The sequence below is a fragment of the Branchiostoma belcheri genome, unplaced genomic scaffold (assembly GCF_001625305.1).
Source record: "Branchiostoma belcheri isolate BF01 breed outbred unplaced genomic scaffold, Haploidv18h27 scaffold59, whole genome shotgun sequence".
Lineage (NCBI taxonomy): Eukaryota > Metazoa > Chordata > Leptocardii > Amphioxiformes > Branchiostomatidae > Branchiostoma > Branchiostoma belcheri.
Genome location: NW_017804231.1, coordinates 1635364 through 1659461, shown reverse-complemented (window position 1 = coordinate 1659461; position 24098 = coordinate 1635364). Strand labels below are relative to the sequence as shown.

The 24098-nt window shown below is 41.0% G+C and overlaps 1 long non-coding RNA gene across 1 annotated transcript in view; it reads right to left on the bottom strand.

Annotated features, from left to right (window-relative positions):
• Window positions 1-22569, bottom strand: part of LOC109482085 — a 34029-nt gene extending 11460 nt beyond the window's left edge. The window contains exon 1 of the long non-coding RNA XR_002140941.1: window positions 21945-22569. This is a non-coding gene — a long non-coding RNA (uncharacterized LOC109482085). The remainder of the gene's footprint in view (window positions 1-21944) is intronic.
• Window positions 22570-24098: the final 1529 nt, after the last annotated feature.

Below are 24098 nucleotides of genomic sequence, written 5' to 3'. Positions count from 1 at the left end.
TATTGTCCACCTGTTGCAAGTACGCACTGACATCACAATATGTAGACACCTGCATTGTATCTCCTGAATACGCCTCGGCATCACGTATGGAGAATGTGAATGTGGGGGAGACCTCGGGAGTGAAGGGCCGCGTGATTCCATACTTCCTTTCTCCTCGTGTCGTAAGAAAACGTGATCGGTTTGTGTATTAGACCTTAAGAGGTTTTCTAAGAAAGGCTTCCATCAGGCCGGAGAGCGGCTTATACAGATCGTAGAAATTTAGATATAGAGAGGTTACAAAGATACTTAAATACGTTATCTGGCTATTGCAAAGTACATCCTGTACTCAGAGGCGCCCACACGAGGCGCACTCAGTTTGCGGTGTCACCACAAACTACCAGAATGTAAACAAACATGGCTGACAGCTGTGTTTCCAGCTTTTAAACACACTCGTAAGGCGCCATATTTTGGCACCTGTACTTCCTGAATGGCACTTATTTCTATTCATACTTTATTTCTATTTATTTATTCATGTTTGGAGCAAGTGGGTTGTCTCATCAGTCTTTTCAGTGGTTTCGATGGGAGATAAAGCATAATTAGCTTACACATGATTGATAATTGAGGGTACGTCATGCCAAAGAAATCTTAGTAACTCATAACAACATAAATAGTAAATAATTACATATAATAATAGATACGAAACTAACAAACAAACAGCTCAAGAGATGTCTTTTCTACACCCACAGCCTGACACTGATGCCTACGCCCTGGTCTTCCCTTGCTGGGCTCCGCGATTCTCCCACTATCCTATCGTACTGTGACGTTACTACTGGGGAGTCCCCGAAGTCATAAGAACAAGTGAAGCGTTTCCGCAGTTGTATAGCCGGAGACGTAATCAGTTTCCCGGCGGTGTAGTATGTATGTGTATGGGAACTCTGCCAAATATACGCAAGACAAATTTGTAATAGAGTATAAACAAATGAGTCGCAGTGGACTCAAGCAGTGAGAAACATGAATTGCATGCTGTGTTTTTTTAGTCTACTTGTATTTGAAGGGGTTTGGGGCATCTCGAATTGGAATATTTTGGGCAGTGGACACTGGAGGTATGGATTGAACAGATTGAAACCCACTTTGCCCACGGTAAACTCTAGTCATGCCTATAGTCGTCATTTAACCTAGTCAGAACAAAAGGAAAGAATTTGCTTTTAAGTCGATGAAGGTCAGATATCCAGGTAACAAGATACGCCAAAACAGTTACTCAAGCAACTGATGAAAGGTAGTGGATGCCGTTTCCAAAATTATATCCAGTTCCTTCGGTTCTTTTTGGCGTAATTTGTTTTAACATCATTTTATTACAGTTTTAGCATAGTCAGATTTCCGTAGTCTCCAAGAACAAAAATGAGGTAAAGACACAAAGTCCTTCTGTAATCAGTACACAGCTTGCTTCTTTAATTTCCGTTATAATTAGTACGCAATTTACTTCTGTACTACTTGTGTTTTGACTAATGATGTATTTTGCTTCTTTAACTCCCTAAATGTGTAATACTTCTTCTGTAATCACACGCTGTGTGCCCATGTGGGGTAGGCAGTTTTGTAGGAGATGCCGTAATAAAATATTCATTCATTCATTCAGCACAAATCTCCAACCATCAAAGGGGGGTCGTTTTTCACGACTCGACAGAAATCGCATTAAACCAATGCCATTCAAATCCCCTCTAATGAAATAATATCGCGAATAGAAAGCTTTTTGATGTATGACTACCAGACTGGTGACCTTGCAACAACGTCCGACAGAAAAAAAAACTCTTCTCTGCACTATTACAGGCTTGATCGATAACACTTTACAGCAAGCTCCTACTGCCGTCCAAATTATATGACCTAGGAAGAGGCCGGAATTGGTAATAGATTGCTCTAAATACAGATTCTGTCGCCTTACGATTCGGCAGGTTCAGCACTTTTCCTACACTGTAATGCTGCACTATCGGCTCACCTTTGTGTAATTTTTTTCGACGTTAACCTTTATTTAACCTTGAAGCCTGTGTGGTCAGAACTTTCAAATCAAATCTTTATTAAATATCAACATGGCAGACGTGCCGAATGTTTCGGGCACGTCGGGCACGTCTGAATTGCATTGACATTTTACAATTATTAACATACACAAACATCATTACAAGATTAAAAACATCATCATCATTAAAAATCATCATCATTAAGAACACGTAGGTTAAAATAGTAACAATTTCAGTTTAAAATGCAATGTACAATACAATAACTTTTGGACCAACACAATAGGCCTTTAATATCCGAACTGTGGTATACATTCGCAAGGATATAGTGACCACTTGTAGCTGTTTTAGTTATTGTCGGCTAGACATTCATTGAGAAATATTGTAAAATATTAGATAGTAAGAGAGTATGAAAGTTGTCCCTCTCAACGCTCATTTGGAATATGTGGTGCCACTACAAACTACCAGAATGTAAACAAACATGGCTGACACTCGTAAGGCATCATATTTTGGCACGTGCAATGTAGTAGCGTTGATTTACTTACTTTGTAAAGAAATGACTAAAACATTACTTTTTTTGTATCGTTCTAATGTTATATAATGCAGGTTTAAACTGTGGGTACCGAGGCAAAAGCGTGTGAGTATACGTGAGGCACAGGGATAACGTTGGCTGAGACTGAAGTACTAGTATGTACATGAGGGGCGCGCAGATGGAATCAATTCGCTATTTGCCAGCCAGTCGGAGTTTAGCTACCAAAACCTACCCCTTTGATCGATCTCCTCTCGATGTTTAATATAAATTTCTCACTTTGTCCGTAATCCATGGGGGTAATTAAGTGAAGAGCGCCCGGGGACGCTGGATTACATTCTCGCGGCCCTGAACCCAAACGGTGGCGCGCGGACTGATGCAAGGAGAAATTGCATTCGCTTCGATCCGCCAGGAAAACGTACCGGTAGTGCCGGTGTCACAGTGATTTCGCTCCCCGCTAGTACTTTCCGGAGGGGGGGGGGCGAAATCCCTGTGACACCCGTGCGTGTGTGTTGTGTGTGTGTGTTCTGTGATCTGAGAAAAATGGACATGTTCGCGTTGGCGACAGGTGCAGCAAAAAGAAAGTCAGAGAATTATTTGTTCACGGCAATGATTAGTTCGCGGTACAGGAGTGACAGCGAAACCCGCGAATATAAAAGTACAGCGAAAAAAATCGTGATTTACAGCATTAAGTTTTATAAATGACAATTCCAATCTGTAAGCCAAGTCAAGATCAACCTTAGGCCAACGGAAGAAGAATATCTTTTGCTGGCAATGAGCTAAACACAGGAAACAGCTCTGGAACGCCAACTATAATTCAGTCTCTCTACACCATTACCTAATTGCATGTTTTGCTTCTATTGTTCTTGATTAAAAAAGACAAATTTCCATAACTCCAAAACCTTGCTTATTCCAGTAGAGCCCCAAAGGACGAAACCTATTCTTTCAAGAGAAATTGTACTGTGAATTTTTATTGCTTTTTATTGTACGACCTAGTTTCAATGTATCACCGCGTCAACTTAATGTATCGTCGTTACTTATACTTGGCCCTGGAGGGTAAGTAAGTGCCAGAGAGATTCATTCATCTGAAATAAGACTCGTGAACCCGCACGGAAACCTACAGGGCGAGGTGTAAGCAGACTAAATCAATGCCTCTAGGTTACCTTCGCCTGTACTGAAGGAAGCTTTACGTCAAGTTTGGGAAGAGTAAGCGGTCTTGGTGTCTTATCGCGCTGATATCATCTCCAGGCCGGGCGTCTTGAGCTGCTAAGGCCGGAAAAGTCCGTCTCACGGAGGAGATTAGCTTATTTTCGCTGCGGTGCAAAAAGATGCAAAGACTTGCAAAGGCGTGGAGGTTTATGGGATTTTTTTCCTACAGAGACTGGATAGAAAAGGAGATATAAATTTCGGGTGACATTTTTTTTTTGGGGGGGGGGAAACAAAATTAGGTGATTAATGAATGATGGATTTGATGCTTGGATATGACAGGTATTTACGCGGGTTAACTTAAGGCACTTGTATTTCTCCGCTGTGAGTGGGGTCGTGTTGATTTGATTGTGTGGATGACATGAATTTTCATGGCCCAAGCAAAAAAATCGTAAAAAATACATAATAGTACATACACATTGCATGTATCTATTTATTGGTGAGATAATGCTACAGCATGCGCGCACGTTTATCACAATCTCTTAGTGTTAATTTCACAAGTACAAGTTAAGCGGTCTGAGCTACACGTGTTTGTGATATATTTCCATGTAATACGGATCCCTCCATTTACCGTGATGACAAACGGCCTACATACCGATCCCCGATTTGACCTCTGCACTAATTAATCCATATTTCAATACATTTCCCCGGATGCCCCCCTCCCTCATGACTGAACCATAAAAAACCTCCTCATTTTGCATTCCTTCACGACATTCAAGGGCAACGTTTCCCTCAATATCTAATTAGTGAATTACAAGATCATTAGCAAATAGATTGCTTTGGGGTGCTTTAATTTTCTTTCCATTTGGCAGAAGGTTTTTAGCATCGAGCGCGTCAGATGAAAACAGATTGCGTCTGATTTCACCGACAATAAGCCATATATTTCCCGTGACCCACCTATCTACTAGATCATTAGATTTATTGCGTAGCCAGCATAAAACATAGTAGAAGAAACTTGAGGTAAGGAGGGAAGATTTCCAATGTCTACTTCACCTTAATCATGTAGTCTACTGGCTCCATGTCTTCATAAGCTTACTGATAATTCAGGCAATATACCTTGTAGCAAAGCTTTACTCTCCTTACGTGTGTGTATGGGGAAGATTAACTGTAGCAGAATTTAATAACGGTGTAGGTAAGTCGTCATTTCTGTAGGCTATGTCAAGGGCAGGGGGTTCGCTGATTCCGGAATGATATTGTATGTGTGGCAGGAAATAAGGAACGATATTGAAGGGGGAGGGCGCAGCAATATTCACGGCCAGCCCTTGTCATATTCCTGCGATTGGGGTGATAGCCTGAAACAGTAGTTTTCTGCCGCATGTACACAGTTTGCTTTTTCTATGTCGACCTTGTAGTACTCTAGCTAGTCGGTAATGATTATGAAAAAGGTCTAAATGGACACGTCTTGGGCAGAATTGTTCACAAATATGCCGTTGGGTCTGGTTTCTCATTTACACGTGTACTCTATTATATGTGTTCACGGGAAAATCAGGATAAAATGGGGCATCAGTAATGGCATAGTCACAAGCGACAAGTTTAAAACGATACGTCGATTGAACTATGATGCAAACAGCATAACCTATCTTATGAAATTGATACGCTAACTCCACTTTCAGTTATTTAGCTCTAAGCTGACACCATGTAATGTAATATCATGTTATGTCGGGGATTCCACCAGGTAGCTTTGCAAAACGCCTGTAGGCGATATGTATATCCTGTTTTGATAGATAAACAAACAAACAAACAAACAAACAAACCATTTTGAAAACAATTGTGAATACCTAACACTACGTATACTGTGACCACCGTGAATAGGTACCACATTGGAGACCCTATTAGTTTGGCAAAAAAGTGAAACTTTACCTTTAGTAAATGAAATGCGCAGGTAAATAAATGTAAAACTTTAACGAAATGAAACTTATTAATAAACTAAAGCTTAAACTAAAACTGAACAAAAGACGAAACAAGATCACCCAGTTTAGTATGTGGATCCCACGTACTTAACATTCTGCTGCCGTCACCTAAAGTTAGCAGTGGCTGCTGACACGGAGTCTACCATTTGATTGATTGCCTCTGATTCTGTTCTTTGGACTGCACTCAAATTCAATCCACCAGGCATCAGAATAGACACACAAAAGAAATGAGTTCGTCGTTGTCGAGAAGAAGCGAACTGAGTGTTGTTATTTTCCGATGATGCACGTCCGTTGATGCTCGATTTGCTACCAATACAACATAGGCTAGATTGAAATTGTCATAAAGTAAAATTCATATTCGAATCCTTAAAAACGCAACACCAAATTGTGAATAAATGACACATCTCATGAATCTTAGCATTTAATATAACACATAATACTGTCTTTAGGGAAAACATACACTAGATTAGCTTTAGTGGAATTGAAATTTAGTATACTATATTACTTAGTATGGGTTAACAGTAGTTAGTGTATCCACCATTGTCGTTTATTTTGTGCCATACAATGCTCGTACCAGTTACAGTTGTTGAGCAATAAAGTTGACTTGGTTCATTTGATATGATAATATATATATATACAAAGAACATGTAATGGGAAGGCTAATAAATAAAAGAGTAACTCTTAATTCTAACTAACTAACTCACACTCTTAATCTACAAACATATTTTTGATACCAATACAAAGATACTAGTATTCTTTGAACGAATAGCTGTATGGTCGATAACGTTTTTCCATACAACTTAACACACCCTAATTAAATTTAGGCCAATGTAAAGAAAGTCTAGTATGTCTGATTATAAATCTTGCTTAACAACAACGATTCAACAAACTGCAAGTGGTAAAACCTGCGCACACGTCGTGGGGAGGTGTCACACTGTACATCTGTGTGTTTGCAAGTTCACAGGATTAAGTCTGCCAGAAGGTTTCTGAGATACGCTTCATTTAAATCACAGATTCAAAATTACCAAAGCGTGGAGTTAAGCTATCTAAATCTCCCTCTCTCAGCGGAGATGCGCCGATCAATTCTGTATTGAATCCAGAAGTCTTTCTCCCAAAATGTCTGGCGCAACATTGCAAACACACACCAGCCTTGTATGGTGATGTAAAACTGTTTTTACACCAGCCTTGTATGGTGATGTAAAACTGTTTTCGAGTGTCGCCTGAGAACGGCCCATGCCACACGGGCCTGCGCTGCGGTTGGTTTGTGAGCGTTTGAAGTTGTGAGATGAACAGTGGCTCTGCTCATTTACGCTAGTGTCTATCTATTATTTCTAATTATTCCTAAAAAAACTCTGCAACAGACCTGAGTCAGCTTACAGATGTGCCCTATGTGGCAGAGACTGCAATTCTCATATAGGACTGTTCAGCCATTGCTGAAGCTGCAGGGCTGATACCAATTAGGATTTTACATTCAATATTGACCGAATAAAGGCCACGCCTGATCATTGCACTCACCTCTTTTTGTTTGTTTGTTTGTTTGTTTGTTTGTTTGTTTGCTTGCTTGTTTGTATCATTACCAGAGAAATTAGTAACTAATCTAAACTAGTTAACTAATCACGGGATTATAGACATGGACAAGTTTAAAGTTTTGAATGTATGCAAGGTGGGTACTTTAGCAACGTACCGAAGGATCCATTTCCTAAAGGTAATAATGTCATGACTAGAGAAAGACAAAATAACCCATATGAACTCAAACTCAGCTCCATTGCTAAGATAGACAAAAATGTTACACCCACTTAACACTTAAGGATGTTCTTTTAAGAACTTGTAACCATTAATATTTAAAAAGTACAGTAAACCATCAGTAGTTCTAGAAGCCCAAGTGTCAGGCTACATCTGAGTTGCCATCAGTAGTTTCACGGACTTGTAGTTCTGCACGCACACACCGCTGATCCGGTACTTCCTGGGAGATGATAAGCAAAAACGTGTTTCCAGAAAAACAGGGAATGCTGCGGCAAAAGATAACAACAAGCCGTGCTGTCGCGCCACTGCCGTGATTACGTTATCTGTGGAACAGTCGGCGAGATGTGTGTATTTTACTGCTGTGCTGGTGACAACTGTGACTAATATTTAGGGAAAGATTTTAGTTTTCTTTAATAAAACAGCATAAACATAAATACATACAAGATGGCGTCGCACTCAAGTGTCATGGAACTTATATTAACGGCGCCGTCTACACAAAATGATTAAGCAGAGATATGATAATCTCTTCATCATGAAATCTACGTGGTAATGAAGGTTGAACAAATGACTAAAAACTAGGTTCTAGTTTCTTTTCCCCTGGATTCCGTTAACTTCTATCCTTGGTGTGTTTCTTCCTGCAATTTGCTATTTCGTGTTCCTGGAATTCAGACGCCGTTCTGAATTTGGAATGTCCTACTTCTGCCATTCCTCTCCACATGCATCTACTAGTGTAAAGAAAACTTTTTGATAGTAGGTGGCGAGGAATGGCAGAAACAGGACATTCCAAATTCCAGAAATATCTGGAACGCCCTGTTTCTGTCATCCCTCTCCACCTACTAGTGTAAGGACACTCACTCCCACAGCCTAACTTTCCTGTCGATATCACTCAGCTCTAGACCTTCACCCTCGTGCCCTTCCTAAGCGCTGTCCTGCCCATTTCCGTGAATCTTGACCTAAAAGCATTTGCAGCACTCTTTCTCCAATCCCGGAAGGCCGTTCCTATCTTCTGTCAGAGTTGAGCCATTTTCTCAGCCCATCTTTAATCTCCTTCGGCGCAGTACTTGGCCGAAAAGCCACTCAATCCTGGTCCTCTCGATATGTCTACTGTCTTTCAGATGATCTTTTCAAGAAATAAGGAAAAGGTTGCCATTAACTCCCGGATCAAAGTGCATTATATATACATGTCTTAGCAAAGTCGGGAGTCTCTTGACACTAGATGTCGTTTGCCTGAAGTAAGGGACAATCCGTTTCTGATTGACGCTACCTTTTATAACGTCGTCCTGCCCGCTCTTATGTGTGATAAAACGGCCAGCCCTCTATCTACGGATGCATCAAGGATAACCACTGATTACGTTTTACAGTCCAGGGAGCATGCACATATAGCGATACGGGTAGGGGATATCATTAGATTCAGCCGAGGTCTTTTGAATCAGAAAACAGTCCATCGGGTGCTGTAAGTATCACAGGCTGACCTTTCAGTACTGGTCCCGGAGGTTTTACTTACGGCTACGAACATTACGGGCAAACATAGAGGTCAGAACAAGCCGGGGCAGCCATGTAGCCGCGGTTTGCAGACAGACAAATAGTCTTGTATGGCAGTGTTCTTTCTTGGAAACCATTTTTTAGCCTACGTTAACGTTTCGACGACGACATCAGGGCTAATATGACTGGTACACTGTGCACTGGAGCTAGGTGTTATTTGTGCACTGAAGCTAGATGTTACTGTCACCGAATGCACAGTTCACATTTGGAACCGCATGTAACACTTTGTTGTAACAATACCTATGTATGTTACAATAGTTTTATGCTCGGGACTACATTAATAATTAATTTCTTGCCTTCTGCTGTTTTCTCTTGGAACAAGTTACCCCAGACCGCCAAAGAATCCCCATCCATTCGTGCATTCAAAAATGAATTAGAGTCTTGCTTTGATAGCATGCCCAGACATCCCCACTACTCTCACGGCCACGGACACCATGTGACTCACCTTACCAGACTCAGGCTTGGTTTCAGCCAGCTGAACTACCACCTATTCCAGCATCACTGTATCAGTAGTCCCGAGTGCAAATGTGGGCATCCAAATGAGACACCAGAACACTATTTATTACACTGCAAATGTTATAATACTGAAAGGACCAAAATGTTGTTATCCATATCTTGCCTTCATCTTGAAAACATACTTCCTTCCGACCCACTCAACGTAAATGACGCCACATTATGTACTTTACTTCTTACAGGTAGCCCCAGCCTCCCTTACCCTACCAACTGCCGTATCTTTGATATTGTGTTTAACTATATCCACCACTCTGGAAGATTTGACCAATCTCAATAATGTTATGCTAGGTATTGGTGCGCCAGCCACTTTCATTTTATGTTAATGCTATACTTTATGTCATCTTTATGTTTACATTTGTATTATGTTTTATGAGCAGCGGATTTACATAAGCACAACAAGTGCTTCCTATCCAATGCTCAAAAATCCATGTGAATAAAATAAAAATAAAATTAATAACCTAGCTTCCGAGCACAGCGAACCAGTAACACCTAGCTTAAGTGTACAGGGAACCAGTAACACCTAGAAGCAGAACCAGTGCACAGTGAAACAGCAACACCTAGCTCCAATGCACAGTGAACAATTAAAACCTAGCTTCAGTGCACAGTGAACCAGTCATAATAGCCCTGATGAAGATGACAGACGGTCATCGAAACGTCGGCTCGTTTAAAAAAAAGGGGCTGTAGATGAAGAACTTTGACATTCGACCATTCGCCAACCTTTTGAAATTACTCACAGAAATAGTTTCGTAGTTCGCTGTTCCCTGTCTAATACATATGCATTCATAGACGGGACAATGCCTCATTCCTAGTGGCGCAATGTTACGACCACATCAGAATCTCAACAAGATCAATGTCATTTTGGATTATTCACCTTGTGATAGAAAGACCAGGGCTGAAAGCCAACCAAGTAACTGGCTGATGGTATCAGCTCCGGTCGGCAGAGAGGTCTATTCATAGGCTGTTGATGTAATCCCGAGTACGGGGGAACTTTAATCCGGTCAGGAGATGCGCAGTAACCTGTCTTTCATCTAATCCAGTTTGAATGGACATCTCTAAAAAGCGTATCTACTGCCCAACATCTGTTCAAAGATAAGCGACAGCTGTAGCCTGACAATCATGGGTAGGATTATAGAAAGACAACCTCATCTTTTGAAGGACCTTGTCCCATATTTTAGGTATCATGGGCAATTCTGTAGTCACGGTCAACTCTGTAGTCACGGAAAACTGAGTAGTCATGGACAACTCTGTAGTCATGGACAACTCTGTAGTCATGGACAACTCTGTAGTCATGGACAACTCTGTAGTCATGGACAACTCTGTAGTCATGGACAACTCTGTAGTCATGGACAACTCTGTAGTCATGGACAACTCTGTAGTCATGGACAACTCTGTAGGTAGTCATGGACAACTCTGTAGTCATGGACAACTCTGTAGTCATGGACAACTCTGTAGTCATGGACAACTCTGTAGTCATGGACAACTCTGTAGTTACGGACAATTCTGTAGTCATGGGCAACTCTGTAGTCATGGGCAACTCTGTAGTCATGGACAACTCTGTAGTCATGGACAACTCTGTAGTTACGGACAACTCTGTAGTCATGTCCAACTCTGTAGTCATGGACAACTCTGTAGTCATGGACAACTCTGTAGTTACGGACAATTCTGTAGTCATGGGCAACTCTTTATCATGCACGGGCAACGCTGTAGCCTTGGACAATTTTGTATTCAGGGACTAACATACCATGCGAATATTTATATTTATATTTACTTATAGAATATTGAGTTCTAGAATATTACGAAGATTACACAATCCTCAAAATTCAAGCTTCTTAGATATTCTTACGGTTTATATTCTTATTACTTAGAAAATATCATCTCTCTTTGATTTATTTATCATTCTGTCGTGGATAGATCTTTGGTGGTGTTAGTCACAGTACTAAATTCTACGTGCCTAATGGCAGGCCGAGGATGCTAACTTTACAGTGTAATAAAAATGAAACTTCTAGACTAGTTACAGTAGAGCATAACCAGGGGAGCATTAGCCGGCGGTATATAAGAGCCGACTGTAAAGAAAATGGAGCGCGTTAAGCACCCCCAGACTTTATTTGAAGTCCATTAGGGTAACCGGAGACCCGCGACATCACCACCTTAACACTTAACAGCAATATGGGAGTCTTAAATGCCCAGGGGAAGTAACATACGTCGGACGTCATATATACGTTATCGTCTTATCATCAACACTTGCCAAGGTCGGTCCACGCGCGAAAATGAGCTGCAGTTTTGCATAGCGTGCGGCGTATGTATCTCAATCTAAGTTCAAAATCGTCCATTAAACGTAACATAACTTGATAATAGCAAAAGTATATGTATATTTAATACAATTAAAGGCCTGTGCAAGATTTAAATTCGATAAACGTCTGAAATGAGACAGTAAAGGTTGTCTCGTGGTGATTTCTCGTATGCTGAATCATTTTTATCTGAATCGGTTTTATTATCTTTATGTTTGTGACGTTATACTATCTGTTGTTTAGTTATTCTGCAAGTGATGAGTATCGATTTTTTTCTGCGAATTCAATTACATGTATATCTTTATTTGGTGGTCACAATGAGCTATTAATAACCATGCAGTTCATGCATTGATGCACATTTTGGCCAAAAACATTGACAGACGAAAAAATGTATTACTATTTACTACTACTTGTTATCTGTGCGATTCTTACAATTTTTCTGGTCTACGTTCCAAGCTAGTTGGCTGTATTATGTACTTGTAGGCAGTAGTGCCACGTCCGAGCACAGACCAAACTCCCTATACACATTCGCATCCTACAGCCAACCAAGCGAGGAATGGGGCGATGTCATGGCGGACAAACAGCGCTCTTCTGCCCCGACACTGTTTGTCTATGGAGACTCGCCCTGAAAGGCTTTGCGGACGGTCACGCCACAAGCCGAGTCTAATTGATATAAGGCACCAAACCGACACGGTGCGATCAACGCTGTTAGATATGCTATGCACGGAAAGTATGGCATCGTTTGAAACTAGATTTTCCGAGGAAAACACGTTTAGCTGTTGCACTAGTGACAAACTTGTAGGTTATAACCTGACCAGCGGTTATAGGAAATACTATCGGAACATATACATCTATAAAAAACACCAAACCTGCACGGTGCATTGAAAGTTGTTAGATTGGGCACGGAAAGTATGGCATCGTTTGAAACCAGATTCTCCGAGGAAAACACGTTTAAACCGTTACACTAGTGAAAAGAGTTGTCTAGTTATAACTTACAACGTGAGTAACTTTTATAGCGAATACTATCAGCAAAGAATTTTAAACAGCTGACTTCAATTTTGACATTTTTTCCACGTGTCTCTATTTTTACAATACGTTAATATAACGCATAACAGTAGGAGTTATTTTTTACAAGCTCCTCTAAACCGCTGCTATATGATATTTCCCTATTTGTTGCCGATGACTGGTTTCATCATAACTAAATACTACACTCCATCACATAAAGGCCTTAAAGTGATAATAAAATTTATTCAAGTGTTCTTGCCAAGTTTGATAGGGCTTTCCTTTGACTTGGCAAGGCAAATTCATCTCATTGCCATACGGTGTTTCAATGGAGGTATTGTAGTCATGTACAGAAATGTGGAAAAGAAAGAGTGCAAGTGGAAAAGTGCAAGTGACATTTGACTTTTATTTTTGGTAAATTTGATATGTCAATTCATTGTGTTATTTAATTACCTAGTTCATCAGTTGGTTTTACTTATTTTATCATATTTATTCATATTCATGTCTTGTCATATTTATTCATATTCATATTTTGACCCTATTTTCTAATAAAAAAACATTGCATGTTTATCGTCGTAGGCGCTTCCTTTTGCTTCCTGTGCGGCACTTGGAAACAAACTCCAGGTGACATTTTCCACTTTCCGGCCGTGTTTTCCTCGCCTTGAGTCATGGTTTGCCCCGGGGAGAGAACATGTCGAGCACTCAAAGGACAAAAAGGACAAAACAGATGCCACGCTTCATTTACCAGCGAGCACGGGAGCGTGGATTGATTCTTGCCAGCGCGAACGGATTTTGGACCATAACTCAGGCGCCGTGACTGTGACAGAAGCCCCATTCATACCGCGGGAGTCTGGCCGTGGGGGACCGCGTCCCGTCCCGATCCCATTCCCGTACCTCCGCTAATATGGACCTCCTTTTGCCGAAAACATAAATCACTGAGCTCTCGTTTTCTCTCTTCGTGATCTATACGCGTATGGAATGCTGTATATAAAGTCTGCCTGCCGCCAACTATATGTAGGAGATAGCACAAAAGTCACAAAACAGAGACTGAATTGTGTTTTTTTTCCCGTATGGAATAAATATGGACCTCCTTTTCTCGAAAACACAAAATTACCGATATCTTGCCCTCTCTCTGCGTGATCCATGCACGTAAAAGAGTACTGTACATAAAGTCTGCCTGCCGATAACTCTATATAGGAAATGGGGAAGTCACAAAACAGAGGACTGAATTATTTGGGAGAGGCAATCACTATCTTCGTTTCTTTTTCCCCGTAGCTCATAAATCATAAATCATAAAAACATAAATCACAGTGATCTCGTTCTTTCTCTTTTCAATTCATACATGCAACAGAGTATATAAACACTGCCTGTCGCCAACTCTACAAAAATGGCAGTCACAAAAAAGTCTGTCTGTCGCTAACTACATGCAGGAGATGGCGAATTTAAGTCACAAAACATAGAACTGAATTATTTGGAAGAGGCATGGTCAATTTTTTTGGGGGGGGGGAGGAAAACGGACAAAAATTCATCCGAGGGCGGATGTTATCCATATAATCAAATCGACATGGTCTAACTGGAGACAAAACCCGTTAGATGGCAAGCCGAATGGAATTTATACATCTGGTAAATGCCAAGTCATCCGGCGTACTTCTTTCTATTCTGTTTGCAATCTCGAACTAATGAAAGATCAATAGATATACAGAAGTAGTCTGGAGTAAAAAATCATAATCAAGCCCACAGCTTACTGATAATAAATATACAATTATTAAAGATCATAATAACTGACAAGAACATGTTGGCATGAGACTCTGTGAATCTGTAAATCAAACCTAAGAGCGATGAAATTCCGTGGCGCTCTTATATAATGTAGTTAAGTTAATTTATCTTTGTTGAGCTGCATTGACATAATAATATGAAGTGGCCGTGGGCAACTAGCCCTCCCGGTTACTGACGCTATCCCATGGTTTGTGGCGGGTGATAAATAGAGCAAGCTTCTTTTCACGATGTTTTTGATAACTTTATTAGATATGTATCTAGTCCCCAGGGACCCTGTTATCTCCTTGTGCTCTCAGCGGCGTGGGTTACGGTCTCTGGCTTGTAAAATTAAGCAGATATGAGAGATACTGTACACAGTACGGGGTATATGTCTGACTTTTGCATTGCAATGGCGGCCAAAATTTCTGGTAACATTTAATTTAACGGCATGATCCATATTCAAAAGGTATTGGACACGGTTCCACCAAAGAAGTAGTGCTTACATATAACTTTATAAACATTAGATCCCATAGATAAATTCAAATACAGTGGAGATAATCAATACAGCGGGCAAATAGGAAAATTCATTTAAAGAATGTTTCAATCATCAAGACCACATGCAATAGAGTATAGTTAAACCTCTAATGTTGCCACTAACCAATATATTATATACATATACATATATACGTATACGTAGTTTGTCGCATACATATATCCTATACATATACATATACCCTATATTATTCATACATGTATTTAGTTTTGTTTGATTTACTTTAAGACCATTCGAAGGTCCCTTTACTTGTCGAATCTTTAATATAAGCAAAAGGTTTAGATAAGTTTTACATTTAGATGAGTAGACAATTCTACAAAAATGAACCATTTGTTGTTGTTTTTTTTTTAAATTATGTAATACTAGTATTCGGTCTTGTAACATCCATTGCGCACAAACTAAAGATAGGATATCTTTATAGTTAGTTTAAGAACATCTTAAAGCATGCGTAAAGCTACTACAAGTGAAGAAACGGAACGTTTTCGCATGCTATAAGATGTGCGTAAAGAATGGATCCTGTGCAGTGCGTCGCTGTTTGTATGGCTTTCAATATTGCAAACTGTCATGAAATTCAACGTAGTTTAGTCTTCATTGCAGCGCCCTATGGCCCTGGCCCTTCCCCTGTAATACTTCTGTTATCTTTTGTTATTTCACAGAAGCGTCCATAAAGACAGATGAAATAAGAGACGCTTTATCACTGCGCCTACCATCCCGGCGGATTCGCGTTAACATAAAAACGGCAGCCGAAAGACAGCTGAGACGCCCGCTGAACCTTCGCAACCGTTCGTATGGCGCCAAATTAGAATCTATTATTACCAACGTTACAATTATGGGTAACCAGTATTATCACCCCTCATTTAACAGTGTTAACCGCCGCCCGCAGTCTGCCGCATGCATGTTAATGCTTTCCTTGGTGCTGAAATCGTTGCTGTTAATAGGCACCATTCAGTACACTTCGTATCATGCCGCCTTCAAAGTGCGAATCCGTGTGTGTAACTCAAACAGCGACTTTACACTGTCCTTTTATCTACTGCTTTATACCTGGTATCTTACCGACCGAACCTACGATAAATAAAACTACCATATCAGGCTATTTTTACAGTATTACTGTGAAGGTGATATCAGACTGCGTTAAAACTATATACATATATAAACTATATAAGGCTACTGTATTAAGGTGAAGGTGATATGAGACTGGTGGGAAGGTAGTTCTACTACATAACAGACACAATAGTCTATGTAGACATGAAAAATGTCACGATCACATTCGCAGGTGATATGAGACTAGTGAGATGGTAGTTCTACTACATAACAGGTTTTAAAGTCTATGTAGACATGAAAAATGTCACGATCACATTCCCGATTCGCAATCACTCCCAGAGATCGCGAGATTCAAATCGACCTAGAACCCGATAGCGGTAAGAGGCATGATTTCTACTGAAGTAGCCCGACGACGCCTGTAACATTTCAAACATGGAAGACCAGACATAATTAACTCTCCCCACAACTCCGATGTATTACAGATGCCCTTTAGAATGCCACTGTCCTAATATTGATCCAGGTTTTAAATGTGCTATTTTTGCCCGCAGTTCTCACGCGATGGAACGCAGCACTCTGGTAATCAACTCTCAAGCCAATATCTTTTAAGAGCAATCGCGTGAGACTTGACCGCATTCTTTGACGATAGTAAGAAAGGGCCGGCTTTAAAGCCACTGTCGTGAGACACGTACATGTCTGGACTACCCATTATCTAGTCTGTGATTCCACAGCGCTCAAATCTCTCCCTGCTCTAGCCGTTTGTCTTGGAGTTGGACAGATGAACACTCGGCCATATTGATTTTCTGTCAGCGTCTTTCCAGCAGCCCTATCTGGACGTTACTCCAGCTATCTCCTTTGCCTAGAGGACGTACATCTTACCCTTCTTTAGAGAGTAGACGTTAAGTAAAAAATGTGCCTTTGGGAGGTAAACTTTTAGCCGGATCAATATGGGGGTCATTCAAGGTACTAACTGTTATTGTGTAGGGGTGTACGTCTTTTGTCTTGACTTGAAAGATTGAAAGCGCAGAGGTACCGTGGAAGTGTAATAAGTAGTAAGTATACGCACTCGCACACTGGCTAAAAGTTTGCCATCACATGAGGTTTATGTAGAAGTTTCTTGACCATATAGTTCATACGTTCATGTCGCCTTTTAATGTAGTTCCTTGCACGTCAAAAATAGTAACCTCTGTATGCATAATACCCTACCCAGCTGCACGATGGACAAAGTCACGAGGCATGCACGCACATTACAATCATAGCAGAGATATGTGAGCCGAAAAAAACTTTGCAGAGTAAAATTAGGAGGTTCTGAGATAAAAGCAAACTCGTCGGCAGATCCCAGCAATATCACATCATACATCCCTGCATCATAGGGATATGCATTAATATCAGTTATTAAATCAGAGTATAGAGTGCTGATCAATTCACTCTCGCGTCGTGCATTTTTTCTCGTGTACTATTATTGTTGAGTGAGATGAATCAGATGTGGACCTGGAGACGATCAGCAGACGTGAAATAGGGAAGTGCAGCGGGCTGAGAAACTTCACCTACGGGCACATCACCATCACCCAGGGCTGCTGCTGACAGGCTACTCTCGGGGCGGCCGTCAGTCGGACCGGCGTGAGGAACTTTTTTCTCGTGGATATCCTCAGGCACATCAAGATCATTCTGTAAACTAGAAAGGTAAAATTTGCAGGCAAATGCCAAGATGTTCACCTTCGGATGGTCTCATGACCGAACGCTTATTGCTTGCGCGGTGATAAAGAAACAAAGTGAAACAATTGAGAACATACAAGTACTGTCTCCCCAACTGATTACAATACTGCCACTACTAGATTGCTATTATGAGATCTGGCTTCGTTTTAACGGCAGTGGATAGTAAATATCCCCACGCTCTGTATGATGAGTGAGTTTTGTGATCTAGGTAGATCCAACGGCTATTCTTTACACTATTATCACCAACTTGCAATCGTAGTTATTGAGAAAACACAACGATTTAAAATTTGTGTGTACCTGAAGATTTGTGTATAGATAGATAAAGTTTTAAAGTTCGTAAAGAATCGCACACTCTAAGGCTCCGCAATTGAGATTATAAAGCTAATCATACAAACAAATCTCTACCACGTTCTCTTAGATGATATGTACATATAGCCTATGAAATACGCACTTGTTATAGAAAATTGCAGTCGTCACAAGCACATTCAGTACCAATCACCGCGGCGAGAAAATTGTTCGCGGATTAGACTCATTAGTGAATTTATTGTCAATGTTGAAGTCTGGTAACGTTTTTGAGATTTCAAAGTGTACCCTTTTATCACAAATTACACTACAAAGCAACATCGTCAGGTGCAAAGTTGCCGACTACTACTTCAAACTGGCTGAGTGCACATTACTTTGCAATTTTCTTTTCAAGTCGGAGCCAAGTCGCAGACTTCACACTCGAGTAACCATACTTACATCGACGCCACGACTGACATTTACACTGCCTTTTTAATTGACGACTTTCAACGGCAGAACTTTCAAATTACATGGCTCCCCCACCTCCTCCGACAGCCAAAGCCAGCTGAGAAAATCTCATAAATAACGGTTGGAGCTCCGTCACCACAATAGGTGTCTGACATGGGGTTAACTGGAGGAGCGAAGGATGTTGAGAGCTTTGAGCTTTAGGGTCAGCAGAGCTGATGAAAGTGTTGGTAAGATTCCAACAAATTCCATATATATATATATAGAGAGAGAGAGAGAAAGAGAGAGAGAGAGAGAGAGAGAGAGAGAAAGGGACAGGCAGACAGAGAGAGAGAGTAGAGAGAGATACAGACAGAAAGACAGGGACAGAGAGAGACTGCAGAGCCAGAGAGAGACAGCGGGAAGGAAATTGAAGGAAAATCAGAGTTCCTGAATCTTACGTCTCCAGAAGTACGGCTGTGACAATGCCAAGTTAGCCCTCTACAGTTCTAGTGTTTCCATCCACGTGCGATCTCATGAATAATCCAGGCGATGATAAACCAGAGGTAATGACATGGTTCCTGAACCTCCAGCAGGCAGCAGGCGGGAGGCTCAGGCTGGAGGACGGGGAAGATAAACCGGTCGTCTGACGGAAACTTTTTTATTTTATTTCAGGAGAGTCAGCGAGTGGATCATGCATCTGACAAAGATTGACGAGATCGACCGAAAATTCATGGTGAGTTTCTTGCCTGTGTCGGAACAAAGTTTAAACTCTACAACTCTATGGATTCCACCAACATATTAGCTTCCATTAGAACAACACATAGTGGTTACGCACTCAAACGAAATATCTTATATTAACGCCACCACTAGACATAAAATAATAATTACAACAAGAGACAGAAATATGAACATCGCCCGATATACAGGAACAAAATAAGACAATCATGATGCTGTTATTTGTATACAATTTGAATCAGTAGTGAAATTGTTTAGTTTTATACTATACATGTATATCTGTGTGCTAGCGAGAATTTGAATGACACTTTTGTTGAAGCAAAGACACGGGCACCATACGTAATTTATCGATACGAAAACATGTTTTATATAATTGTATATAATCATACTTATCCTGCCTTTGTAATTAATTGTACCTATTCTCTTTTGCTATGAAGGCAGTGGCACCATTCTAATGCACACCTGCTCATATACATATCATATTCCGGCCCTTGTGTGTACCACATGCATATTTCGTGAGGAGTTAATAGATTAATTTACTGATGCTGTAAAGTGTGATACAGCTTCCACTGTGGCTTCAGATATGTAATTTAGACCGGGTTTTATGGTGCTTTTATGACAGCTATTATGCTTTTCTTGGCGCCGTTTTCGAAGCAGAAATGCCCTTAAGTAAAGCCTTAACAGGTCTTATGAGACCGACATATCATTCTAAGTCTGAAACAGAATCTTTTAAAAACCTGTTTTAAATCTAATACCTGAAGTGATACTTTAACGCACAGCCTTCTCTTGAAGCTGTGACATAACTGTAGCAGACTGCACTTGGATTACGGTTCAGAACCAAACCAGGATCGGAGGGGGGGGGTTAATGGGTATGTGGTCCGTAGTCAAGTGAGCGGTTGTGGGTTAATAAAGACATATATGTCTGGGGTTCTCCAACGCCCCTCATTTCTGTGGCGTACTGAAGCACCAAGCACATTGGAAAGCTCCTTATCAAAATATTCATGATTTATTTCGAAATCTGCTTCCGTTCTGTTATCTCACTTTTTCTCTAAATTGGCATTTTCCATCTGCTCATTTTTCAGACGCAGTAGGAGATGAGCGGTTAACCATCAGTAATTCAGCGGTGAGGTGGGGGAAAAATAACCGTGAGACTGGGAGGAAAGGACAGGGCCCGAAATCCTTTTTCTGCATACCGGCACTGGGTATGGATCATACTAAAACTGATCAGAAACCATTGTCAGTATTTCTTTCATGTGGTGGTCAACGCAGCAAATAAAAATCACACGATATACACCTACATGGACAAGTGTTATATTAGTTGCAAGTACGAATACCTTCACAGCTCCAATTTCAAATGCAATATATACCCAGTATTTCCAGCCCTGTTAGGATACCATGCTGGGCCATAATGTTTACTGTCAGAATCAATCAGTGCATACATTTCCCTTGCATTAGTTTAATGGATTTACTCCATACATCAAATAGATCATGTTTCCATGTTTCCAGTATAATTACAATCATCGTTACAGCCAGTGTACCTGAGAATATTTTGCAAAATTCCAAAAAATGAGACATTTAATGGAAGAGGACGTCAGTGCAATAATAACTGTAGAACGAAAATATCAATACCATAAAACGTCTAACTCAGTGTTCGTGCTGAGACCATGAGCATTGAAAATATCAAAGGAGATGAGTTTAGCCACTCTTCCTCAAACCGTACCTTTCTATAATCATCTAAGTTCCACACCGTATAACACAGAGCTTTTGCAAACTAAGTTGACTATACAAGATTTAGGACTAGAGTTCAGCCACCAATTCCAAAATAATCAGCCCCTAGTTCTTGCTCCGGTGCTCCGTGTGCACTTTCTGACATTAGCCAACGGGACGCTATACCTTTTCCTCTACAAAGGAATAACTAGATAACCTTCCTGTACTGCCATTTTCTTTCTCCATAAGATAAACTAGATTGAGTTATCTCTTGAGAGACGTTGTGCTTTCCATAGTAATGACGCGAAAGTAGCCCGTGATGTGTAGGATTTGTTCCGCCAGTCAGCCCACTGTGATCTTCGGAGGCCGTTGCTTACAAACTCATTAACCGCCTCGTCAAGCACCAGGAAGTTCGGTCTATCTGATCGTCTGACCAACATGTGATAGCCATTTCTGGCATATCTGGGCACTTACTGCCACAAGGCTAATGCTTACCGTCCATCTTTTCCAGCGATATTTTTAAGAACATCAAATTGGCAAAACCGGTAGCATTTCTTTGTGTGCAGGGAATTCAAACCACTGCTATAAAGCATTGAGGCGTTGTCATGCAGAGCTGGCTATAACTCCGCAGAATCTTACTTACTCAAATTCCAGCGCTACAGAGTCCATTCATTATACCTATATAGCTATTGCGGCAATTATCGTATTCGTTACATGTACGTGTCCAGCCAGACATACTTCTGGCCGGAGTATGGATCTAGTCCAGGTCTAAAAAGATTGCCAAAAGAAATCTCATATACAAGGCTGTCAGCACGGTGATTCATTGCTATTACCAATGTATGGAAAAGGCTACAATCGACCGTAATGATTGAACAGAGCGTGCCCAGACATAACATTGCACATGTATAAGTATGTATGGATGTATCTATCTCTGTACACATTTATCTACATTTATCATCCATTCAATGGCGTGAGGTATTGTGTGAAACTCACCTGTCCCTGTTCCCCGTTCACTGCCGACTAGTACCATGCGCGAGGAGAGAGCCAAAGCCGCCACGACCAGGAACGTTCTCCCACGTGCGTGCACCATGTTGTCCACAACCTTTCTCTTCTCTCTTCTCCACAGACCTGTAGACACCTCCGCAAACCCTGGGCTTATGTTCCAGAGTTGTTTTTGCCGCCCGTGTGCGCTGAAGCTCGCTGAGTGCGAGTCTGTAAGTCTGGTCGGTCCGACTTGGTGCGGAAACAGCCCGGGCGCTGCTTTTTTACGTGGTGTGGTCGAGAGGTGCTACCACTCTGTGCACCGATGCGCGCCTCTGTGGTGTGGTTACCGCCTACCGGGCTGCGATACGTGGCTCAGATAAAGTAATTTAATTCAGGAACGTAGCAACGCAGAGTCTCGGAGGATTTTCCCCACACGCGATCGAAAATTGCAAACACAACTCTGTGTATGAGCCGGTTAAAAATGGGGGAATCTTTCTCTTCCAAATAACTACGGTTCCCATAAACGTCTGGCGCTCGCAGGGGTCGATGGCAGAATTCAATCTTGAAGAAAAACTGCCCAGTTCCGATGAAATTTACGGCGATATAAGCCCGGGCGACCGGGGCCAAATTGCTCTCCCCGGACAGCTAGCGTCTCGGCGGTCCCCCGGCAGTGCCCGTGCTCATCACCTATCTGTCCCGGCCTCGATGTTTACCGATTTTGCGGACGTGGAACCAATTTAGCTAAATTTACTGCGATCGAATCGGGCGAGAACGCGACAGTTCTACATCAGCGCTCATTGGAGAAGTTAAGGAATACAAATGGCCAGCTGTGGCGGAGAGAGGGCCTTATATTTACGCGCCACGCCGTACGTTAGCGACGTCATCAACGGCAATCCAACAGACCAATCAATCATGACTTGGGGGCAATCAAGAGCCAATGAAAATGAAGAGCGCGGACGACTTTAATGATAGAACTAGAGGGAATGTACCATTTACACACGGGAGGTTGGGAAAGTATACTTTAGAAAAACTCCTTTGTCAGCTAATTCTAGGCACTAGAAGGACGCTTTGGAATAAAGACGGTTAGGTGTTCCCCTCTTTTGTTGGAAGGGGTTCTAAGATGTGAAAAGGCCCTAGCCCAGTCATTCAAAAGCGAAGCCCTCAAAGGTTTTGATCTTTTCAAATGCCATCAACATTTTCTGTTTTTATTCTAGTTGATGCTGGGATGGGATCGGATTTAAGAGCATGATATCTGTAAGCTGCATCTTTAACACGTGCCTATGTTTAAAAGTTGTGGAGATAAAGTTTAGTCTTTACTTCATAAATTTGTAGATTTTTATAACTTAACAGAATCTTTTTTACGTAGGTTATTCTTTACCCATTGGGAAATTATGAATGTCAATCAAGTTCTTTATTGCAATTTCATGCCCGAGGGTTAATTGCAAACTGACAAGGACAATGTATTCAAGAATGGTATTAAGTTTTACTTCCAATCTAGATTTCTATCTCTACTTAAAACTAATAAAGTATGTATATTTGACAGAGAGCGGATATGTAATACATAAACAGGTAGGAGAAACATATGAAAACTACCATTCTATTTCTAGTGTGTACACACCTTGCTCAAAACTAAGTAAGCAGGAAGCGGCGTGACCGGTCCAACACACGTATATGTTTGTCATGGAAATAAAAAAAACTTGACCGTTAATGTTAAAGTGACAACTCGGTTTATCAAATTCTGAGTTTTCTAGATATGGTAATCATCTTATTTATCGCATTAAAAATAAATGTATCACATTGACATCGTAATTCATGTGAAGCAGTCAGTATTTTTATCTGAAGATGCTAGAAAATTACCATGTCAAATGATAGGGTTATCCAACTCTATTTTTGTCGCTGCTTGCCCCGATGTCAGGCAGTAACGGTAGAATACGTCGCATCAAATAATTGGCATCTTACTTTCACATCTACGGCAATGTTGGTTTGATTATATGGATGACATCCTCTGGGAACCCAAAACTGATGCAAGCGTGCGAACAAAGAAAAGTTTGTCAAAAAATTACCTACGTGGTCACGAAGGTAGAACAAACGACTAAACACGATGTAAAGAATAATAGGCTCTTTATTTTCGTTTCCTCACGTTTCCTTTTTTCCCTTTTGAAA